General features: G+C 39.8%; 1 protein-coding gene across 1 annotated transcript in view; it reads left to right on the top strand.

Annotated features, from left to right (window-relative positions):
- The first annotated feature begins 4,133 nt into the window (after positions 1-4,133).
- Positions 4,134-22,374, top strand: part of HECW2 (HECT, C2 and WW domain containing E3 ubiquitin protein ligase 2) — a 172,560-nt gene continuing 154,319 nt past the window's right edge. The window contains exon 1 of the mRNA XM_082312095.1: positions 4,134-4,220. The gene's annotated coding sequence lies outside the window, so the exon portion shown is untranslated. The remainder of the gene's footprint in view (positions 4,221-22,374) is intronic.

Here is a 22,374-nt window from a genome sequence, read left to right as displayed (position 1 = left end):
TCTGGCTGGATAAATGCCTGCCCTGGCACCAGATAGTACCAGATGGCGACAGCTCCTGAGGGCCCATGGACCAGCTGCAGGCGGCTGGAGCAGCAAACCCCAGCCGTGCTTTCCCTCACTGTGCCCTCCCCTCTCTCTGCTCAGATTGCAGGGGCGTGTGGCCTCCCATGGGGTGGACAACTCCACAGTCACTCAGGGACTCTTTTATATCACAAAAATCTCCAGCTGGGGAGCTGCAGATGGTTTTCACTCTCATTAAGTCTTTTGTGCAGCACAAAAGAGGCAGGACAGGCCAGAGAATATGTCCTGCAGATTTTGGCACCTAGGGTGATTCTTTCAATTAATACTTTCACCTGCTGCACAGTAATCTGTCCAGAAGTCTTGTGAAACATTACATTTCCATCCCACGTAAATGTTCTTCCAGTTGATCCTTTTAGCCTTTTTATGTTTGGCTTTTTAATGGTCGTGGCACAGAAACTCTTATTTTGGGTATTCAGCTTGGGCCATTGCCTTGCAGAGAACTGAATTGCTGGGAAAATACGAAATCTTCATGTAACAGAGAACGGCATTTCTTGTCTTTTAACGCTTCTGGCTGTTGTATAGGAAAGTTCCTCCCTCAAAGGGCATTGTTCTTCATACACTCTACTGCTGATCACAGGGTGCTAGATGATGACCTTCAGTAATGATTCATCAAGTCCTTCTTTGTTTGCTCTAAATGATAACCAAAAGGAAGAGAAAGCAGTTGGGAAGTACTGGAATATTGCTTTATTTTCTTTATTTACTGTTTGCTGAAAAGTTATACTTTGCTTTTTCTGTACTCGTCTCTTAAGTATTTGTGTGGTAATTAAGTAATACTGCCAGGCAAAATGTATATTGCTCTTGAATATTAATGTCTAACGAATTATATTAAGTATATTCCCTCTTTTGTTAAGTTACCAATGTCCAAAGTTAGAGCAGCTGAAAATCCCTTTTATAAAGGGTGCATCCTTATGTCAGTATGTCACAGGTTCTCATCGTATACAGAACTTTAAGGGCATTAATTAGAAATTTTGGATATCTAATTCATTTTTATGGTAAAAGATTTTTACAGTTCAGAGCATTTTGCAGTTTTTTTACTAAATAATTTCTGGGGATGACTGAAAATTGTTTTCTCTCCAGTGAAACCTTTTCCAAGACCATAACGCAAACATTCTTTGGAAGTTTTAGTATTCTGGTACTACTTCAGCTATTTTTATATCCTAATCTCCAGGTGAGAGTAATATAATTTTTCCAACATTCACCCAAGTTGCTTTGCCTCAGATACATTGTAACTTAACTTTAAGAAGATATTTCTCAGTCCAGAAAGGAGCTGTCATGCGTTGTGCACGGCACATCTCTGTTACAGAATGTTATTAGAGCCCTAGTGAAGACAGTAGGAACGGGCAAAGCTGATTTTGTATGAGTTTCTGTCACGTTGGTTTCTTTCGTATTAACTTTTCGGCAAAGAAGAGATGAGATGGGGGGGGGGGGGGGGGGGGAAGCAATAGGGTTGGAAAGAGGAGAAAAAGACAGCTGTTTGCTCCAGAAAAGCAGGCTGTTTTATTTCTGGTTTTGAGTCTGTTGAAGGTTAACTACCCATTGCCTCAGTGCATGGCTCTGAAAAGTTAACCTATTCCTTCTTAGCATAGTGTCTGTAGGTGTGGAGCACCCATGAAGACAGAAGTAGCAATTCCTCTATGAAATGTGTTTAGTTTCTAGTATGCACCCAACTCTATTCAGTTACAGCCAGAGTTACATCTGGGGAAAATAGAAAAGAATCCTAAATCAAAGCAAAGACACAGGAACTGTTAACAAAGAACTATGCATGTAGCATCACATATAATGTGAGTATATCAGAAATATCAGCATAGAAATCAACAGGTTTGTAATTACTGGAAAGCAGTAGTGCTGAATTTCTACAAATACTTTATATTTTACTCTTGTGATCACTGACATTTATGTTTGGGGGGAAGTCAAGGGGATTTAAAGATTCATACAAATGAACGTTTTTCTCAGTGGAAATAGGATTTTTCTAGCATGAGCACAAGGACATTCTCAAAATCTGTTTTGAGGGAGAAAAACATGAAAATCCAGTGTATGATTTATGTAGCTTTTTAATTTGACAGATGAGAAGTCTTAACTTAAAGACAGTCTGCACTCGTGTCACACCGTCAAAGGGCTTTTACAGCTCGCGAATCCACTGAGAATAATTCATTAGCTAACAGTTTTCATCTTCTCAGTTTCTCATCTTATCATCATAAAAATGTCACGATAACCAAAAACAAAGCACAAATAATTATAAATGTTATGACACTCTTGGCATCACACATCCTCTTTTCTCTTTTCGCCTTGTTTCAGAAAGTAAGATAGGCATTATATTATCAATGCCAAGTCAAGGTACCGCTGAAGAGAGAGATGTATCTCAGAATGCCCAAATCACCACTAACCTGTATATCATCAGCCAAATCTGAGCCTTTAATGTAAGTCCGAACAGATTTATTGCAATGAAACATCAGAGTAGTACTCTCTCATATATGACTAATTAGTTGCACCCTGATCATTTGCACACTAAGCATGTTTAAGTCAGTGCCAATACATGTGCAATTCACAGGAAAGAACCGAAACAAAGTTTTAAAGCTTCAGAGAGATGGAAGAGCGTTAATGACTTTCATAGCTTGACCTACTTTCGAATACGGCCACATGCGCTCATATCTGGAGCAGTTTGTCTAGTATTGTACAGAAGGGCTGAACGGCAAAATTCCCTCCTTCTATTGAAGCCCAAGACAAAAGTGCCATGGGCTTCAACGGAGAAAGGATTTCAAGCCCGGGGCTTTGAGAATATGCTATAAGCTATACAAAATTTACTTTGTATTTTGACATACATTAATTTAATATAGTTGCCAGCTGGTTATTCTGAAGAAGCAGTGCCTACAGAAACCCATTTAGTTGCCCATATATTGGTAGATATATATAATTTAGAAAACAGATGTTGAACGCAAAAGAGTTAGGACTGATGTGCTCCTTGCTTGTGGGAAGACTTTGCCTTCGTGTGACTCAGAAAAGAAAACAAAGCATGAAGTGTTGTCTCATAATAACCAGGACCCGGATCGTGTAAGAATAAGTCTAATGTGTCCATTTTTTCTGTCACTGGCATTACTGTGTTTTTGTTGGGCTGTGATTCCGCAGCGTTTCACATCACTGGCCCTCTGATAATTACTGTGTGTATTTTTAGGTTTTCATTTCATTTGCTTTTTTTGTAACCACATTTTCCTACGAAAACATTCCTGAATTCATTGTGATGGACCAAGCGCAAGTAAAATTGCTGAAAAAGTAGGAAATGTAGAGTTGATTGCACCCAGCTGCTTTCAAGTAGACAGGATAATTGACACTGAGGAAATTATAAAGGCTGGCTTACATTCACGTTGATGACATCGATAACGAATACCTGTACGTGAATTAAAAAAAGAAATGGGCATTTCAAAGCACCATTCCAGTGGGGCTTTCTCATAAATCGCGGCTAAAACGCAGCAGCGGCAGGACCGTCCCCCCCCGGATCCGCGCGGGGAAGGCTGCTCGCCGGCCTGACCGCATTTACCTATTTGGGGGGCGCGGGCCGGGGCTCGCCGGGGGCCCCCGCACCGCGCTGGGCGCTGCAGCCCGCTCCCGCGCGGGGCCCGGGCGGCCGCCGGGCCGCGGCCTGGGGCGGGATCCCCGCCATCCCCGCAGCCCCGCCGCTGGCGGGGCGGCCGCATCCCCCTGCCTTGCTTTCGCCGCGGCGAGGGCGGGGGGGGCGGGCGGCTTTGTTAGCGGCTGCCCGCGGAGAGCTACCCGCCCCCGGCGCCGCCCAGGCCCGCGGGGCTGCGGCCTCGGCCCGGGCCCGGCCGCCCCCACCCCCGTACCGCCGTGCCTGTCGGTGACTGAGGGGAAGACGCCGGCGCGGAGGCGGAGGCCGGCCGAGGGGCGGGGGGCCCAGCCCCGCCGCTGAGGCGGTGCGGGGGGCGGGGGGCGGCGCGGGCGCCCCTGCGCGGGGAGGCGCTCGCCCCGCCGTGGGCGCGGAGGGGCCGCCGCCACCGGCGGGAGCCGCTTGCCGCAAGGACGGGGTGACTCCGGCCGCCGCCCGGCTCCGCAGCGGCACGGCGCGGGAGCCGCCCTCCCCCGGAGCCCGCCGCGGGGCGCGGAGCCGCAGTGCGCGCCTCTGCGAGGTGAGTGGGCGCCGCCGCGGCCGCGGGGCCGCCCGCTGCCGGCGAGAGCCGCCCGCGGGGGCGAGGGAGGCGGCTGAGCCCGAGGGGCAGCCGGGGGCGGCGGCACCCTGGGAGGAGCGGGCCGCGGCGGGGCCGGCGCGGGGCTTTCTGCGAGCGGCGCCGGTGCCGCGGCAGGTGCGGGCCCCCGGCCCCCGCCCGCGGTGCCCCCGGGGCTCGGGGCGGGCCCGGCGCCCTGCGGGCCGGGGCGCCCGCTGCCCCCGCGGCCGCCTCGCCGGCCCCGTCATGCGGGAGGCTCGGGCGGCGGCGGGCTGCCGCGGAGCCCCGCAGGGTTCCCCTTGCCTTTATTTTAATCGTTTTTGGGCCATTTAATTATAACTCGTTTCCTGCCCGGAGAATGCATTCGGCACTTTGTGCGCCGCGTTTATTTCCTCCGCTCTTTTTTTCCCTCGCCATTTAGTGTATTTACTTATTTATGTATCGGGCTCTTCTCCAGCTTTTATATAGCAGTGTCCGTGGCGGGGAAGAAAGATCACTGCAGATTTCAAGCATGTTGCTTTCAAGACAGTGGGGTTTAATGTGTGTTTCTATTCTTGTGTGCATGAGATATAGCACAATGACAGCGGGGAGAAAAATAGGCTTATATTCATCTTCTCACCGTTCTGTGGATTGTTTGTTGATGTGGAGGTCTCTTTGTTTTCTTAGTACACTTGTTTTTTTCTCTTAACCTGTTCTGTGCACGTCACTACAAACCACGAGGGTATTAAAAAAAAAAAAATCTTTTTTGGGCTGTAGAATGTCAAAATACAGGGAGTGCGGTGTATGTAGACAGTAATAGTTACATAATTTATTATCTCTTATTTTGTTGCTGGATAGATATCAGGAGCATGGAGAGAGTATTTATAACATTTTCCCCCCCCCCCTTTTTTTTTTCTCTCTCCTCCTGGGATGCTGTGTGAAGGAGTCTTTGCACTACACTCCATTGCATTGGAATGTTTGTAAGAGATTCAGCCCTGAATCCCTACTGTACCCAAAATCCCAGCAGGGGCCTTACCTTGCTTCACTTCATAAATGTCCAGGGCTGCTTCCTGTATGCTTAAAAACTTCTGTAGATTTTTTTTCTTTTTCCTGCAGCAATTTTTTTTTTTTACTTTTTTTTTTAAAAAGTAAGTCAAACCATTATAAATGTGTCAGTAGTAATTATTCACAGCACTGAGGAACAGAAAGAAATCTATGTCATGGATGGATTAAAAAAACCTTCTTCCTATATTCAGGTGAGCTGTTTGCCCAGTTCTTAGACTCCTTTGGAAAAATTTTCCTTGTAAGATGATATTGTGTGGTTGCAGCATCAGGCCATAAGGTATGATGTCATTATTAGCATATGAAAGGAACAAACCTAATGCTGCCTTTCAATCACCACAGCTGTTCAGGCTCTAAATATCCAAAAATGTGGATGCTTTCATGTCAGCTGGAGATACCACAGTGGATGTTAGACGCTAGTCTCCGTGTGTGTATCTATCTATCTATCCATCCTTATATCTTACGCTGGAGTGTAAACATATCACCTTAAAACAGGCTCTGAAATGGCATGGAGCTCATGTGGTTGACTGGAGACCATTTTTAACATTATGCTTAATAGTAGTTTAACTTCACAGAATTGTAATTGAAAAGCCTTCCTTCCATTCATCTGTCTTTCTAAACAGCCCTCTGGTGATAACAGTGCGAACTCGTGGCATATCTTTCAGTCTTGTTGGCACTATGGAATTTGTTTGGCTAGAAGCATTTGGCAGTCCCGCAAGGACCCTCTGCCTTCTTTAAAGACCTATTTACTATCTTGCTATTTATTTTTAAAGTGAATTTAGCTAATGGGGATTTCTATTTGTTTTACACTTCCAGTGCTTTTTCAAACCTGGTAGAATTCACAACGTTATGCCTTTAAGAAGCCCTATGATAGTACAGTGGCAACCAGCCAGAAACAATACACTGTTTTGTCAGATTTCCTGAGAAGAAATGGAATGAATTTTGTGTTGCCCCCTTTATAAGATTAAATAGTAATGCCTAACTGAAAAAAAATTTAACTTTTTTTTTTTTTTTATGAGCCAGCATTCTTTAAACTGCAGCTAAAGCTCCAGTATGCTGCAAAATAAGGGAGCTATCTGCATATGGGACTCAATCTGCAGATTACATTCTTGAATAATTAAGTGTAATTCCTTTTCTATTTTTTATTTTTTAATCCAACTCAGCATTTTGTTTTTTCAGAAACTCTCCTTTAGTCAGACAGAAACAGGATGCTTAGGCTATTGCATTTACTCCATTGACTAATGTCTACTGATATAAGGGAGATGGTGACCAAACACCTATTTGGGTAATGTTACTTAATCATTGAAAATGAGGTGTAAATATGTGCTTAAAATTAAGTCGTGTGTTCAAAACCCCTTCTTTGAAACCATATCTAACAATGCTGCCTTTCATAATATGGGATGCTCTGAGTAGCTGAGCCTAATTTTGTTTGATCCTGCTGTCATCATGCATGGCACGGTCATAGCCTTTGTCTTCACATCATCTGTTACTGATCTTTTGGTTGTATTGCAAAGGGGGAGAGGCTGGAGTGAAGTTACTCACCAGTTGGAAGAGTATTAATTTCATTGCCCAGCAGATGGAACTGAATTGAACATTTTATATAGAAGTCCTCCAACCTAAAGGGAAAGGAGACGTACTCTTGCAACCTTGTGAGCCTGCGTTTTGGCACTTTGAAGCTAATGGCGGTGTATGAGATGTTTATCTAATCATATCAGGGCCCTTTGCAAGATGAGAATGGGATTAACTATGGTGTGAATTTTGGGGTTGTCCTGTGCAGGGACAGGAGTTGGACTTGATGATCCTTGTGGGTCCCTTCCAACTCAGGACGTTCTATGATTCTATGATAACTACTATTGTTAAAAATGATTTTGGTATTTGAGTTTATCTAAGAAAAGTTCCGCATAATTTCCATTGAAATTGAAGTAAACTGTGCATGGTTTATATAGACAGTGATATAGGGCTTCTGTGATGTTCCTCCATAGCAGCTTGTTTGCGATCAGTTGGAATATCAATGATATTGAAGAAAAGGTTGGAAATGCCCGTTTCTCTGGCAGTGAGATCAATGATGATAAAACTGTGTAGCATGGACAAGTGTTACAAGGGCACCTCTGCATGGGATGAGATGCCAAGTAGGATGTGATCCTAAGATACTGTAGTACTTGTGGAAGAATTAAAGTAACACTTTTAAAATTTTTTAAATATTTTTTACAGAAATGTAGACATCAGTGCTTGAAACCTGTGTCTTTTCTTAAAATTGATTGCATGCTTGGTGAAAGTAGCACAGTAGTTGCATGCTCTCTTCCGAGCACTTTGATGAAACTTCTGAGTAGTCGTGTTAAAAGACTGCAGTCAGATACTGAATTCTCATTGGAAGTGCGAGCCCTGGAATGTTAGTTCGAGATGTAGTCACTCATGTTACAAGTATCCGTGTTCCAGTCATCCCTTCCAACGCCTAGGAATCCTATTATTTGTTTTGAAAATGTTGGTGTTAGGTTCCCGAGTTCTGCTGACAGGATGTATGCATTTAGATTTCGAGGCACGTGGCGAGTCATAGCCTTCATATCTCTCTGTCTTATTTGCGGAGAGCTGTTCCTTCTTCTCATGATACCCTGTAGTACTGGGAAGAAAATTAAAAGTGACTGAGGCTAAATCTAGTTCGGATGTAGATGGTTATGACTCCTATCTTGATTGTGCCAGTATTTTGTTTTATGTTACATTTACACAGTTTTGTGTCACAATTGTATTTTTTTGTGATTGGGGAGGACTGGTATGCTGATACCCATTGCTTAATGGACAATAATACTTGTATTTTGTAATTTGTTTAGTAAAATTGCCCTGAAGTATTCAATTTTGAAAAAACTAGATAATAATTACGTTTGAAAGGTAGTTTTGAAAGATGAAAAGAAAATTTTGAAAGAGGATCTTTTCTTTGAAGTGTAGTCATCAACCTTTCTACGTGGCACAATTGCAGCTTGCGTGTGTTCTAGAGAAGCAGTAATAATTGAATTTGAAATTGAAATTAAAATGTAAATCCAGCATTATTTGTCCAAAAGACCCAATTAGTACAGTCAAGCCAAAGTTAATGGTTGAAATAGTTCACTATTTGTCCTTTAGAATTAAGGAGGTACCCAAAAGTGGATGATTGGGTCATCTGAGCTGTTTGCTTTTGGGGGGGTTAAGGAGTCATCGTGACAAAATTAATAGTTTGGGTTTCTGTTCTTTGTATTAGCACTGGAAGTGAAAAAAATCTTTAAAGAATAGGATGTTGAAATGAAAAAAGAAATTAACTGTACTGTCGAGCTGGTGTTTCTTGATGCTGGCGTACAACAAATCATGATATCAGCAGACAAACTGGGGAGTTGTTCAGCTAGTGTTTTGGTTCAGATTTCTTAAGGTGCGTGCCTCTGTCCATTTGTGAAGCTGTATATACACACGCATATAATGAGACTCGTGGACTTTTAGTCATAAAAACTTTAATAACATTGTCAGTATGCCTATATGCCTTGTATTGACCACCAGAGAAAGATATTAGGTAACAAAAATTAACCTTTCGATAATAAACCCACCTAAATATTGCATGGAGGACAGTCAGTGTGTTTTGTTAAGTGCTATGGTGGCCAGGATCCATTGGCTAGGATCCACTTGAAAAATCAGATTAAAAGTTTCTGTACTTGACAAATACAATGTCATTAGTTTTAAAATTCCCTGAAGGCTAGTATTGTAATTAGATGAGCCCAAAGCATGCAACAGTAAAATTCATTTTCTTCCAGGAATGACCAGCAGCATCTTTCAAAAAAAGAAAACATTGACCGATCCTTGTCGGATAGAGTAACCACAGTAAGAAAGAAGAGTTTGCCAGGAATGAATGTGACAGCTGAAGCCACAGTACCTTATGGTGAGTGGAGTGGATCAGCCTCAGCCTGGTGGGAAGCAGCAAGGTCTGTGAGGATCCTGCTGAAAGAACACTGAGAAGTGATCATTGGCTAGGTGCCCCGTATCAAGGTCTTCACTAAACTGGATATTACAGATGCTGAATATTGGCAAAATAGCAATAAAAAATTACAAAACCAGCAACTCCCTAGGATCCTGATTGTCACAAAAAGGCATATGCCCATCTTTGTATGATTCCTTAACTTTGTGCCCTTAAGAGCATGTGAGCTTCATAGTGCTAGGCTGCAATGTTCCAGCTTACAAAAGGTGTGCTTGTTAAGCTGTGTGTTTTCTTTATTTAATGTGCATTTTAAAAACAGCTAATCTGCTTGGTTGATCTTGTTATTCCTCTGCTAGATTAGCAATTTGAATCTGTTTCGAGCTGGTAGTTTGATAAAAAGAGTTATTTCTCCCACTAGAAATAAGAAAGAGTAGAGGTTGTAAACTTATCTCTTTAAAATGTAGCCTTAGCTACATAAAAACCATAATTTATGCTTCTTGATTCATTGCTCTAATAAAAACATCTACATTGTCTTCATGAACATAAATATTGTTGTCAAGGAAATAATTTCCCAAGTACTTGTATTGCATAGGAAAATAGGAAAATTACGAATGTAACTGTGGTGGGCTCTGTGAGACTTGCAAAACTTTTCATTGGGGTCAGTAAGGCTGTGGCTGTACCTGTCGTCTGAGCGGGCTTAGAACCTGAACTTGAATGCTGTCCCAGGGTTGTGGTACTGCTTAATTGTTAGTGGGCTCCTTGGTGTGCTTTTGGCCAGTGGCAGCAGCCCAAATGACGCACAGCTCAGGGAAAGCCATGGACCAGGGACTATCCCGAAATGGACTATGGATAAGACAGCCGCATTTTGTAAGAGAAGAGCATTTAGCATGTGTGCTGTACTGCATGGCTTCAGCATCTGTTTCTTGGCCTGTTCTGCATATGAGTGCTAGCTTCTTGTGTTTTGAATAATACGATGTTGAGTGATGTCGAGATCTTCCAAAATGCTGTCAGGGTCTTGTAAGCATGTGTAGCAAAGCATCAGAACTAGAATAAATGTTGGGAGTTCGTGGCTGTCTTACATGGTGTTTTTGTCTCAAACGCTTACCTAATCATCTCTGAGTCTGTAGATATGACACCAGTTCTCTGTTTCATTTCCTAAAAGGTGTTTTGACTTTCTTAGAATGAAATAACTTCCAGCAAAATGTGACTGAGATGTAGTTCAATGTTTATAAACACATTCTATTAACTTGAGTAAGTGCGTATTATGAACTTGCTCTGAACTTGGATATGTATGTGTTATGTTGGGCTGTTAAGTGTGACAGGTTGATATTTTTCATTATGAAACTACTGGTTAATGTAGAGAGCTACTGTAAACACTGTGGTGCTGCTGCTCGGCATTTGTAAATTGTCACGCTCCTTAATGTTCCACAGAATTCTGACAATCTCCACTTCTTGCCTTAGTTTCAGTATCACACGTTTAGTTATGCTGAACAGTTTAGATGTGTTTTTGTTCCCGATACCAAAGATGTAGGCTTTTTTTTTTTTTGAGAGAGGGAGGTTTGGTTTTTTTTTTCCCTCCTTAGGCATTGTGTGAAACACTGAGTATTGCAAATTATGGAAGGCTGAGAGTTGAGTCAGCTTTCTAGAGCTGATTTATGCATACCTTTATAACAGGTAAATAAAGTCAAATTGTCAGACTCGATGTTCTAAGAGGTGGACTAATGGCTGGTTTAAAATTTTACCCTTCTTTTCCTTAAATGAATTTGAGTGGGTGTTTTTTGTTTGTTTACTGTGTTTAGGTGGCTGTTGTGTTAATTTTGCCTTGTAGTCTTGAAAATACTAATTTCCAGTGAGATCCCGTGTCTTTTAAAAACTGACTCACAGTTTTGGAAAAAATCTTTGCTTTTATGTTGTTTCATTTACTCTTAATATTGATACTGACTGTGGGTAAAGGCATAGACTTACGTAGTGGATTTCTAGCTAAGTTAATAGGTAAAAGGCTTTGGCTTAGATACGCTACAAAGAAGTCTCATTTTGACTTATGTTGAACTTAAGACATGTTTGCCTCATCGTGATAGGATAAATCACTAACTGAAACAATTAACTCGTAAGGCTCTAAGAACATGAAGTCAGGAGGTTTTTAAAGCTTGCTTATGCAATATCTCGGTTTGTAAAGAGTTTGAGGTACTATAGATATAAGAAGTATGTTCAACACCTCTTGGCGTAAGCTTCATCAGTTGTCAGCTGTACGGAGACAGCCCTTTATTAAGGGGGGGGAGCTAACAAGTTTTGTTCCTTGTTTCTGTAGATAAATTTGTTTCTATTACATTTCTTGATTGTAGGTGGGTGAGGTAAATAAAGTCAATATAAGGAGGACTAATGCATGTATTTAATTTTTCTTTTTATTTTAATGGGAGAGCTACCATGTGTTGGCACAAAAGAAGCCTTTGTTTTAATCTTATGGCTTTTTTTCCTTACTGTAAATTGGTCATTCCTACGCTGCTGTGGTTTTTTTATTTGTTTGTTTTTGTTTTTTTTTAAGTGACAGTCCATTTTGAATCTGTTCATAGAAGAAAATGTAAGCCTCAGGTCTTGTGAATGTCACTGTGTCTCCTTTCCAAGGTTTGTGTTATTATTGTCACCATGTAAGTGCTTTTCTTTCCAATGCTTTGATAAAAATCCACCCAAACAAATGGGAGACTGCTGTGGGGGAACAAAACACAAGCATTGACAAACTCTCAAGGATTCAATCTGGAAAAATAGAAATACTTTTCCTTAAACCTTTCTTCTGTATAATTTTTTTTTTTTTTTTTTTGGTGAGGATCTAATACATGGAAACTTTTCTGACAGATTAATGTGATATTTAAATTAATGACATCCCTTTATTGATGCATAAGACAGTATTGGCTATCTGTATATTAAACAAAGACCTTATTAACTAAAATATGCATTGATTAACCACATCTGAAACATTTTTAAACAGAATAGAAACAATCTTGGTAAGTATGGATGATGAGGAGTTCAGTCTTCCAAATGCCTCAGAAGTAAGAGAAGCCTGGAGCAAGTCATATATCCAAACTTCATTTCCAAAGGAAAAATGTGTTGACTTCGTGTCTTAGCTGATTGTGTGTCATTTGGAAAACAAAAAGCTGTATTGGAAGAGTAAAGGATTTAGCTTTCTACTGAATATGTCTCATGACTTGTGATGTAGGCTGTAAGTCAGCTGCAAGCAACCCTTATTTGTCAAATAATTATTTTGATCTTAGTTTGCAACCCTAACATAAATTGATTAATGTTTACTCATGTAAGTAGCCCCATGAAAAATCAATATTGTAATCATTCCTTGTTAGTACAGAAACGGTTGTGAAGTCCCTCCCTGCCCCTGCAGTCTTGACAGCAGCAGGGGCAGGACGATGAGAATCCATACAGTATCACAACAGATTCCGATTGCGTGTCTTCTTGCTGTCGTGGATGGCTTAACCTTTTGTTCCTCCTCTATCCGAAATACATTTTAAATGTAAACCTCATTCATTACCTCTTGGGAAACCGGTAATGAAATCTTCTACTTTCCAATTGACAACCTAAGTCCAATGCGAATTGTTGAAGCCTAGAAATTGTGTCTTCTAAGGGAGAAGAAATAAAGGGAAGTTTTGCATCCTGTGGAGGAAAAATGAGTCTTCTCAACTGAGTTCTGTACTTAATGATTTGAATATGGGAAGCTGGTCTTGTGTGTAATACTATTGTTATTTTTTTAATGTTTTCGAACTTACTGAGGTTCACTGAAAAAGGAAACACTGGGAGGCCTGATTACAGCTAATGTAAATGGGCATAACACTTAATTGGGCTACTGTGATTTATGCTTCTTAAATCAGGCCAAGTACAGTTTAAATTGTTAAGTGGATTAACAGAATGTAATCTGCTTTGATTGGTGTATCTGATCAGTTTTTCCTTCGATCTGTGCAATGCATTAAGAAACTAGTTTAAAAATCTGGTGAAATGTAGTTTACTACCAAAGAATAGCAGAAGTATTGCATGATACATTCACATTTCCTGTACATGGGGGAAAAAGTTTTCTTGTATGAATATTCTACTTTCCAAGTTACTCACTGGGTATCTGTATTACTGCACATACCCTCTCATCTTTGTAAAACCTTAGATAGTTCAGTCTAACTGAATTTGATTGAAGACACTTTATCTCATTAAAATGTAAATGTAGGTAATCATACTTTGCATTTTTGTAGCTCTTCACTTAAAAGTTCAGTTCTTCTTGTTGTTAGTTACCTGGAATTAAAAATAGTCCATACGTGATCTCTAGAGCATGAATATTCCAAGCTGTAGTTGGGTGCCATAGCCACATTTTCATCTGCGGGTGATATTTCACTTATCCATAGTTTGTATTAAATAGCATGGCTAGAAATCTTACTGAGGTGAACAGAATATCACCTATTTTACAGTTAGCAGGAACTGTAAGAGTGCAAACTGCTTCTTTTTTTTGGCGGGGGGGCAGAAATGTAGAGTAGATATAAGTATTTATCCTTTGTTCCTACATGGAAAGGACCCAAGGAGTAAAGAGTTACAAGTGTTTATAGCACTGTTCCTCTCAGACCGTGCAGGAAAAAATTTTGTATAGGCATTTGTGGTGGAAAGAATGAGTTGGACTGTGACCTATCCCATAGGTGTGCCATTCTGGCACAATGCAGTTAGCAAAGCCCAGGATTAACACTGAAAGAACCGGAGATAAAGTGCTCTTCGTGATAAGGATTCAGCTATAGAACAGTCTTCCAAATCAGATCAGTGAAACCTGAACTCCTGCAAATGCTTCCAGACTTCTGGTTTTGAGAAAGCCCTTTCATGACAAGTGATGTCTCAGTATGAAAAGCTTCCTTTTGCCACCCTTATCTGGCTTTCAAAAAGCATGTAATAAAAAAATGCTACTAGTACTAACGCTGCTAAAAACAGTGCTTTTGTTTCTTAAATGTGACAGCCTCCATTAAATCTGTTAAGGACTTCACTATTGCTTTTGATTTACAAACACTGTAATATTGGTCATGGTGGTGGTATAAAACCCAAAAACCAGAGCATACATCCTCCTGTTTGCTGTTGAAACTTAGGATAGGAAAGTAATGCATCCCCAAAACACCATCAAGCTTCATTAGTATCATACCTTCATAGAAATAATGTTCTATAAAGAGTTATGCCTGACTGACTGACCCTCCAATTCTTGAGTGATAGTTTAACCATTATGGAATTGATTATTTTCAATTCAACTTGCTTATTGTAAGAGTCCAAGTGATTTTATGTAGTATCGGATTGTGAGATTCTTTTCTCCCTAATTATCATTAGTGTGTGTTTAATGCGGCTTTTTAATTACAAAACCACAGAACTTTAAATCAATTTAACCACAGAACAAGAACAATTTGAGTTTTAAGAATATATATTCTAAAATGTCATGTATTCATTATCTTTAAATTATTCTTTTGATTCCTTTCTTTGAAGTTTTCCTGTCTTATCATCCTATATGTCCCCAAGTGCTTTCTCGTCTGACTTCCTTCCTTCACCGGTCTCCCTCCCTCCCTTCCTCTCTCTTTCCCTCTCTCTCTCTCATCTTCAGGCATCTCTGCAGTTCTCTCCATTCTCATCCTTCCCCAGACCTCCAGTAATTTTGGATTTCTGCAGTTATCTGCATACGCATTCATTCTCATGGTCTTGGTAATCCTTTTCTTGCTTGTACTTTCTGGTTTAGTGAGGATGGGAGCCTGGAGAGTGAGGTGAAGTTTGATTACCCTTGCATAGGGTAATAGGAAAAAAAATGTTTTTTAAAAGGACATATTCTAGCTGTTAGGGACAGCTCTGGAGACAGCCATGCTGGCCAGCCATGGGACTGGCAAAGTGTGAATTGAAATGAGGGCTGTGCTCAGAAAATAGGAGATGTGATTAGGATTCAGCTCCCTCTCCCCTCTGCCTGGTCTGTAGCAGGTGCCTTGGGTCACCTTTTTTTATCAGTTGCTGAACTCTGCCAGTGCTCTAACTTTTCTTAAAGATACTGCGTCTGAGAGACTGAAAGTCCTTGATGTCAGATTTTCTCCCGTGTGTCAGGAAAGGGTGGCACATACTAGCTTTAGCTTTCACCACCAACAGCGCCGGTGCATTGGCAATAAGGAGGAACATTCACTTGAGATTTTTTTCCTCTCTTCCTTAATGGAAGAGAGGGATACTGTCTTCCAAAATACGCAACAAGGCAAATGGAGCAAGGAGTGATTGGGATCAATCTGCAAACTCATTTGCTGCAGGTACACATGTTTTTTATCAGCTGGAGTGAGTTTTACTTTTTTTTTTTTAATAGAACTTAGCCATAAAAGATTAAAGTTAGTACACAGAATTTTTTTTTTAGTCTCTTCAAAAAATTAAAAATACACTGGTATGCCCACACACAGAATACTAATTTTAGGTTAAGATTTTTTTAGCAAAATCATGAAATTGTTAGAGCCATTTCTGAGCTGAGAACAAATCTGTAACATTTTTACAATGTTTTCTGCATACAGTGATTTTGAAGCATCAGTCTAGAAGTGATCCATGATGCTTTATTAGGTTTTGAAAAATAATTTTATCAGAAGCTAGGAGTTGTGAGTAATAAGTAAATGTAAATGATTTATATGTACTTATGCAGACATAAGTGTTGCAGAAATAGTTGCTGCACGTTAGTGGTGCTTCTAAGACTCCTGAATAATGAAACCCCTTTCCTGTTTCTTTTAGGACAGTGGTGCTTTAATTGCATGTGCTTTTGGAATTCCTTGACACAGGCAATTATATTTGTTTGAATTACTGGAAAAGATAATTCCTCTGGCACTTACGATGTCCAGAAACCTTTTGTACTTGCATTTGCTTTGTTAACTTCGAATATTATGATTAGCATCAACACTTAGAAACTCTACATAGGCTAACTTCTCTGTCGTCACTGATCCTACTGAAATGTGTTTGTGTCTAAAATTCTGAATTTTGATCCTTTTGGCTTTCCTGTCTAATGGTCTTGTTGGCGTCGGTTGCTCACAGCGAAGAATTTAGAAAGCAGCTGTATAAGGATTTCCAGTCATTAACTTCTATCAGTGTCCTCTGTTCTTTCGGTCTGCCTGAATTTGTATGTTGCCCTTTGACTGCAGTTGTCTCATTTGAGGCAAAAAATTGTAGGCCATGCTCTTGAATTTCTGTTGTACTTGATGAGAATTTAGCATTGGGTAATGACTACTGAGCTGCAGCTATGTTTTGCCCTGCAAGATAACATACCAGGTATGTAATTCATAACAGGATCAGTTAGTAAAATTAGAATACCCTTTCTTTTTTGAAATCTGTGGACACAAACAAGCAGTTTCATAGGAGATGAACCACTTTTGCAAAATCAAAGGCACAAGTCACAGTTTCATTGTAAATATCTGGTATAGCTTGATTGTGTTGCTCTACAGTTGTACTCAGTTGCCAATTAACAGCTTATTTTCACTGTTATTAACACATTCAGAAGAAAGCTCGGCTCTATGGAAAGAGGAAGAGAAAAAACATGCATGTCCAAATGCAATTAAATATTTAGCCATAATTATTTCATCTGGAAAAGACTCGGAGTTGCATAACCTATGTGTTGGATGTGTATCCGTCACTGATTGTACAAACCAGCAGTGTATGACTGTAAAAGTGTACTAAGGTGGAGGGCAAGTTAACCTGTTATAAATGCAGTGCATTTCAGCATGCAGTGTAAGATACACAAAGTGAAAGGAAGATTAAATAAAAGAAGGAAATGCCAGAACAGTAGCACTGATGCAGTTACTGGGTGAATTTCCTGGTACCATTATCACAGATTGTGTTTCATTTCTGCCCCCCCCGGCATCAAAGTAGCTGCAAAATATCAAATTAACAGTTTTATTAAACCTGCCTGCTGTTTCTGATATAGTTACCACTACTGTTTTCTTCACATTTTTTTTCTTCTCCACTATTGATCTGTGAGGAAGAAATGACTCTGGATTGTCTTTACAGTTAAAGTAAGTTCATACAAGTACAGGCAGTCAGTAGCATTTTTAGGGAAATCACTGATCCACATTGGAGTGTCTACCCATCACCTGAAATACCATAGTTTCCCATGTGCATGCTCCTTATGCTTTCCAAATGCTAAGTAAAAGGGTTCTTGCAAACCACTGTAAGCATCTTTTTAAAAACAAACAAACAAAAAACCAAAGCAACCCCCCCCCCCGCCAAAACACAAATGAAACACAAAAACCACCAAGAGATAAGTTGTGTTGCGTTACACTGCATTCTGAAGGTGATCCAATGGACTTGCTGTGGTTTGATACAGTAAAATTCCACCTTCTAAAGTGGCTTTTCTGCTTCTCATGGTTCCCTTTGAGAGCTGTAAGTGTCCAGCAGAGAGTGGAGATCGTGACAGGTTACAGCTAGAGAGGAGATCTCTAAAGTAGCTTTCTCCTAGCACGTTAGTGGTCATGAAGAACAGGAACAGGGCCTTGACATGAAACTAGTGCAGTACAGGGAGCCTGCTGTATGACTCAACTTTGCTTCTGTTGCTGATGGTGGAAGAGCTAGCTGATGGGATGGGGGTGTATTTGCAATGTATTTGAGATCTGGGAAATATAAAAATAAATAAAATGATTGGGAGGAAGAGAATTTTGAAAAGGTAATTCAACAAAATGGATTGGATCATGAAGATTAAAGAATAGCACATAAAAGCATCAGACCTATTGAAAAGGGTAGCAATTTAAGCAAAATTAAGTTCGTTGCAAGCCTTAATGAATCTGCACATCTTCATTTGCTTTCATTAAAATCCTGGAGTGCAAGCTAACTTTTTGAAAAAAATATTGTGTGTTTTATTGTTTAACTTCTTAGGAAGTGGAAACGGCCATTATTCTGGTAAGTGGATGGAAAGTTTGTCAGCTTTTGTGGTTCAGAAAGAGCCTCTGAGATAATGTTACCTTGAAACTCTTAACAGTACCAGCCCCCTAAATTACAGTGTCTTACCCCGTTCTTCCTATATTCATTAAACAGGAGGGGTAACAAGTTTTGTTCTTCTTTTAGCAGCTGAAGAACATCAGCATGAGAAAAATAGAGATTCGGATAGCTTGTCCTTCTAGTACAGGGTCCAGGAGACTTTATATAGAAGGTTAAAATCACAAAAGTAAGTTTTAAATGTACTGTCTACATCTGGAGGAATTTCCAAATGAATGAAGACTACAGTAGACCTAGACTAAAGATGTTAAAAAGTGTCAAATAGCTTTAATGAAACTAAGCTGAGTAGATCAAATACATATAGAATCTTGAAAAATACAGAAAAACTGAACAGATTTGGGTGTGGTTTTTTTTTTTTTCATTGTTTCAGATAAATGTAAAATCTAGGAGGCATCTAGCAAAAGCATCATGGAACAAGTTTTAAGAAAGCATAATTAATTCGTGCTTGTCATAAAATATCATGGGAGCCAAACCCAGATACATTCCATGACAGTAGTGCTTGGAAATGGCTCAAAGCAGTGCACAAATGTGGCAGGATTTGGGGGGAATTGGAGGTGGAAGATATACTGAGTGAACTGGTAACACCTGGGAGGGGGGAATAAAGAGACTTTTGAACATACAAGTCCTTTTCCAGGCTTCAGATAGCAGCACCAATCTTTGAAACGAAATGCACATTGAAGATAACAGCTCTGAGTTTAACTAGTAAGATAAACTTAACTGCTGGTAAGTTGGTCAGGTACCTGAGAGAGAATGTTCTCGGAGACAACAGGATCTGTAAAAAAGATACCTGCAGTTTCCGTTCCTTGTTTGCAGACCGAGCTTACCCTTGTATTTGTTGTTAAAGGGAGAAGGATTTACATAATCCTGCTGCTAGCATATTTTAGTTCCCTCCTTTTCTGTCTTTGGCTGGTTGCTTTGTGCTTATTAATATTTCATAAAACTGATACTAGATTGTTCAGCATGCTTCTTTTTTTTTTTTTTTTTTTTTTTTGCTGTTGGCTCTTCACAGGGCAGATAACAGGGCAGACAGCTCTTGAGTTTTGCTGATTACAGAATATATGGGTAGCTGTACAGTTCTGGAATTGATATTGTTGTCAAAGTGAGATCATTGAAGGGTCCAGGAAATATATGTAATATTTTATAATTATTGTATCTCCAGTTGCGTGACTGTAACTGTGGTCTCCCCTGTGCAATTTCAAGAGGGTAATTCAATAGCCTGATGTTTTGAAAAATACCAAGGAAGATGAGTAACAGTTCACACATACTAGACACCCGTGATGTTTTCTCCCATTAGATGGCACGCAGCGGCCCATGTGATTAGGGCTACGGGGATATATTAAACTTTAACTAATGGCCGTGCTCAAGACCAGTCCTTCATGCAAAAGTGAGGGAAAGGACTGAGGGAAAGGAAGAGGCAGAATTTGACTGGAAATCAGCGTAACTATTGGTTCCCCAAAACTACCCTTAAAACCAGAAAAACAAATTGACTGCTGTTGCGGTGAGAACCTTTTATTCTTTTTATGCTTTGCTTTCAGTGTGGAGGCTAAATGATACTTGCTTTGGAAATACTGTTTTATATCAATGCATTCATGCAGTAATTCTGTGTAAGGGAAGACTTTCCTGCTAGAGAAAAGCTTTGGATAACTTAATGACATTTCAGCCCACTGACAAGTTGCAGGTGGTGCTCTGGCTTCTCTTCCAGAGAACAGTGACTCATCATGACCTACAGCAGGGTTAAGACATAGGTAGACCCACATTGTGCTGAGTTTTAGTTGAACTAAAGCATACATTTGGGTTTTTTCCACAACGTTTTCTAGACAATTAAATACACTCAGTTGTGATTCAGTAAGTGTTCTTTTTTGACAGAAACGGCAAGCTTGTTAAAATGCTTCTGGATTCTTTAAGAGAAGTCTTTAAAATGCTTTGTATAACTTACTACGATTAATTGTTTTATGAGGTATTTCAGAATAAGGAAAATAAATGTGAGAAAAACTATGTGGAATTAACTGGCTGACAGCAAAAAATAAGTAGCTACTATACTTGGAAAGGTAAGTAAGGATAATTTAGCAGTTTTGCACTTGAATTCATGAAGACTGTTCACTTACAGTACTGTTATGACTTATGCAAAAAATTTGCTGTAGATGTGGGTGAGAATTTTTGTTGCACTGAAAATTGTCTTCACTGAAAAATCCTGCGTTGTTTTTTCTTATAAGCAAACAAAGCAATCATAGGATGCTTCTAGTGATTTTGTGGGATCTTCTTGTGAATGGATTTTAATTTCTGTGAATGCACTAGTAGTGCACACCGTGAAGCTTAGCCTGTACAGTTGTGGAGATGCGATACAATACAGGTTAGTCAGTATGGACCAGCACCCTTATAAGTGCAAGGACAGTGGGAAAGTGGGTCTTGTCAGTTGGGGACTGTGAAGAAGTGGGAAGGAGACATAAAGAGAGTTAAACGACTTTTTAAAATTAAATTAAATTTTAATGGCCATGTCAAATTACCATGTAGTCTGTTGAAGAGTTCCTATGTTTGTCATCTGTTATTGGCATGTTCGCTTTATTTAACAGGCTAAAAATAATTAAACAATGCAGTTATTACTATTTTTTGTTCTAGCTTTATGTTTCTTCATTTCAACTGATGATTTTTGGGATGAGCAGCATTGCATAATTGTTTTCTCTTTCAAAACCAAAGAAAGTGGGTTCCGTTTAAGTAGACACAACATATTGGTCATACAAGGTAGTGTGTTTGACTGTTAATGTAAAAGCAGACTGAGTAGAAGAGACTGATTTCCCATACTGTGATTCTCATAGTGTCACTGTTGGAGAATACAGTATTTCATATTGTCAAGAATCAGTTGTATCAAAGCCGTTGTGTACCAGTTGATTTCTTAAGCCTTTCTACAATTCAGTTCCATTTCTGTGTTATTCTGACAATATTCCTCAGTGTTTACATTTTAAATAAATTGATATATACACTTAGCTTTTCCCTATATTGAGTCCAGTGTACAATATTTAAAACCATGTTTTCCAGCTTTGGTGGGTCCCTGTAGGCAAAAGCCAATTGTAATTTTTTTATTCTGGTTCTGCAAGTACGTGGTCACACTTCTTGACTCTAATCTAGCAATATTCACTCTGTAATGAAGTTCACATCACTGGCTATGATTGAAAGAGGCAAGTTTGGACCTTAATACTTGGTTGGTCTCCAAGGCATTTAGTCTTAATAGGATTATAGAAAAGCAATGTCGGAGTTTGTCTACAATGTGATTGTAACAGGCATGTTTTTGTTTTGCTTGCATAGTGTGCACAGTATAAACTATGCTCATTTTTGAAAAATGTATTTCTCGTTTTAACTCCTCAGAATCATCTGCTATAGAGCCTAAGCTAACATAATGTTGTTGGCTCAAAGATAGGATGACTGTGGTTGTCTGTTTTTCCAGGGAACGCATTAAGTGTGTAGGAACACTTTGTAATCATAAGAAGTTGTTGTGGTGACATCATGGCTGTACTCAACTTGTGTTTAAATTTTCACATGTGAGTAGCTATTTAGGAAAATGTGTATGTGAAATTAAATGCGTAGGTAGCTCACTATGAGAGACATATTTGTATTTAATGTCTTTATAAAGCATTTATGTTAATAATAGCTTTCAGAACAAGAAATTGTAAGTGGGAATTTATGTAAAATAATTTTCCTTTAAGAAATGAAAAAGAAATGGTTTAATAAACATCATGAGCATTAAGACTCTGGCTCTGATGCACTTTTCAGGAAAAAATTGGTTTTAATTCAAGTACCCAGATTTGTAGGGCTACGTAGTTGAACTGTTCATAAAATGAAAGCAGTCTTAAACAGTTTTAAAATATATTTCTGATGTAATTGATCTTTAGTCATGAGAGAGGAACTGCAAAGCAAAAGTTAAATTTCATGTATGATTCTGATAGAAAGATATCAGACATTGAGAGGGTATTGCACACTTAATTTTGAACTGCATCTCTCAGACTTTTTCCCTTGTGTTCTTATGGACCTTGCAGCCAGAGGCTTCGTGCAGGACTGGGGTTCTGCATAATGTTTTTTTATCAAAAAATGTGTCATGTACTTTGTCAGCCTTCAAAAGGTAGTTACTTCTGTGGTAGAAATGTGGGACTGAAA

The sequence above is a fragment of the Platalea leucorodia genome, assembly GCF_965183815.1.
Source record: "Platalea leucorodia genome assembly, chromosome: 5".
Lineage (NCBI taxonomy): Eukaryota > Metazoa > Chordata > Aves > Pelecaniformes > Threskiornithidae > Platalea > Platalea leucorodia.
Note: the sequence above shows the minus strand (reverse complement) of the source record. Positions and strands in the feature narration are given on the sequence as shown.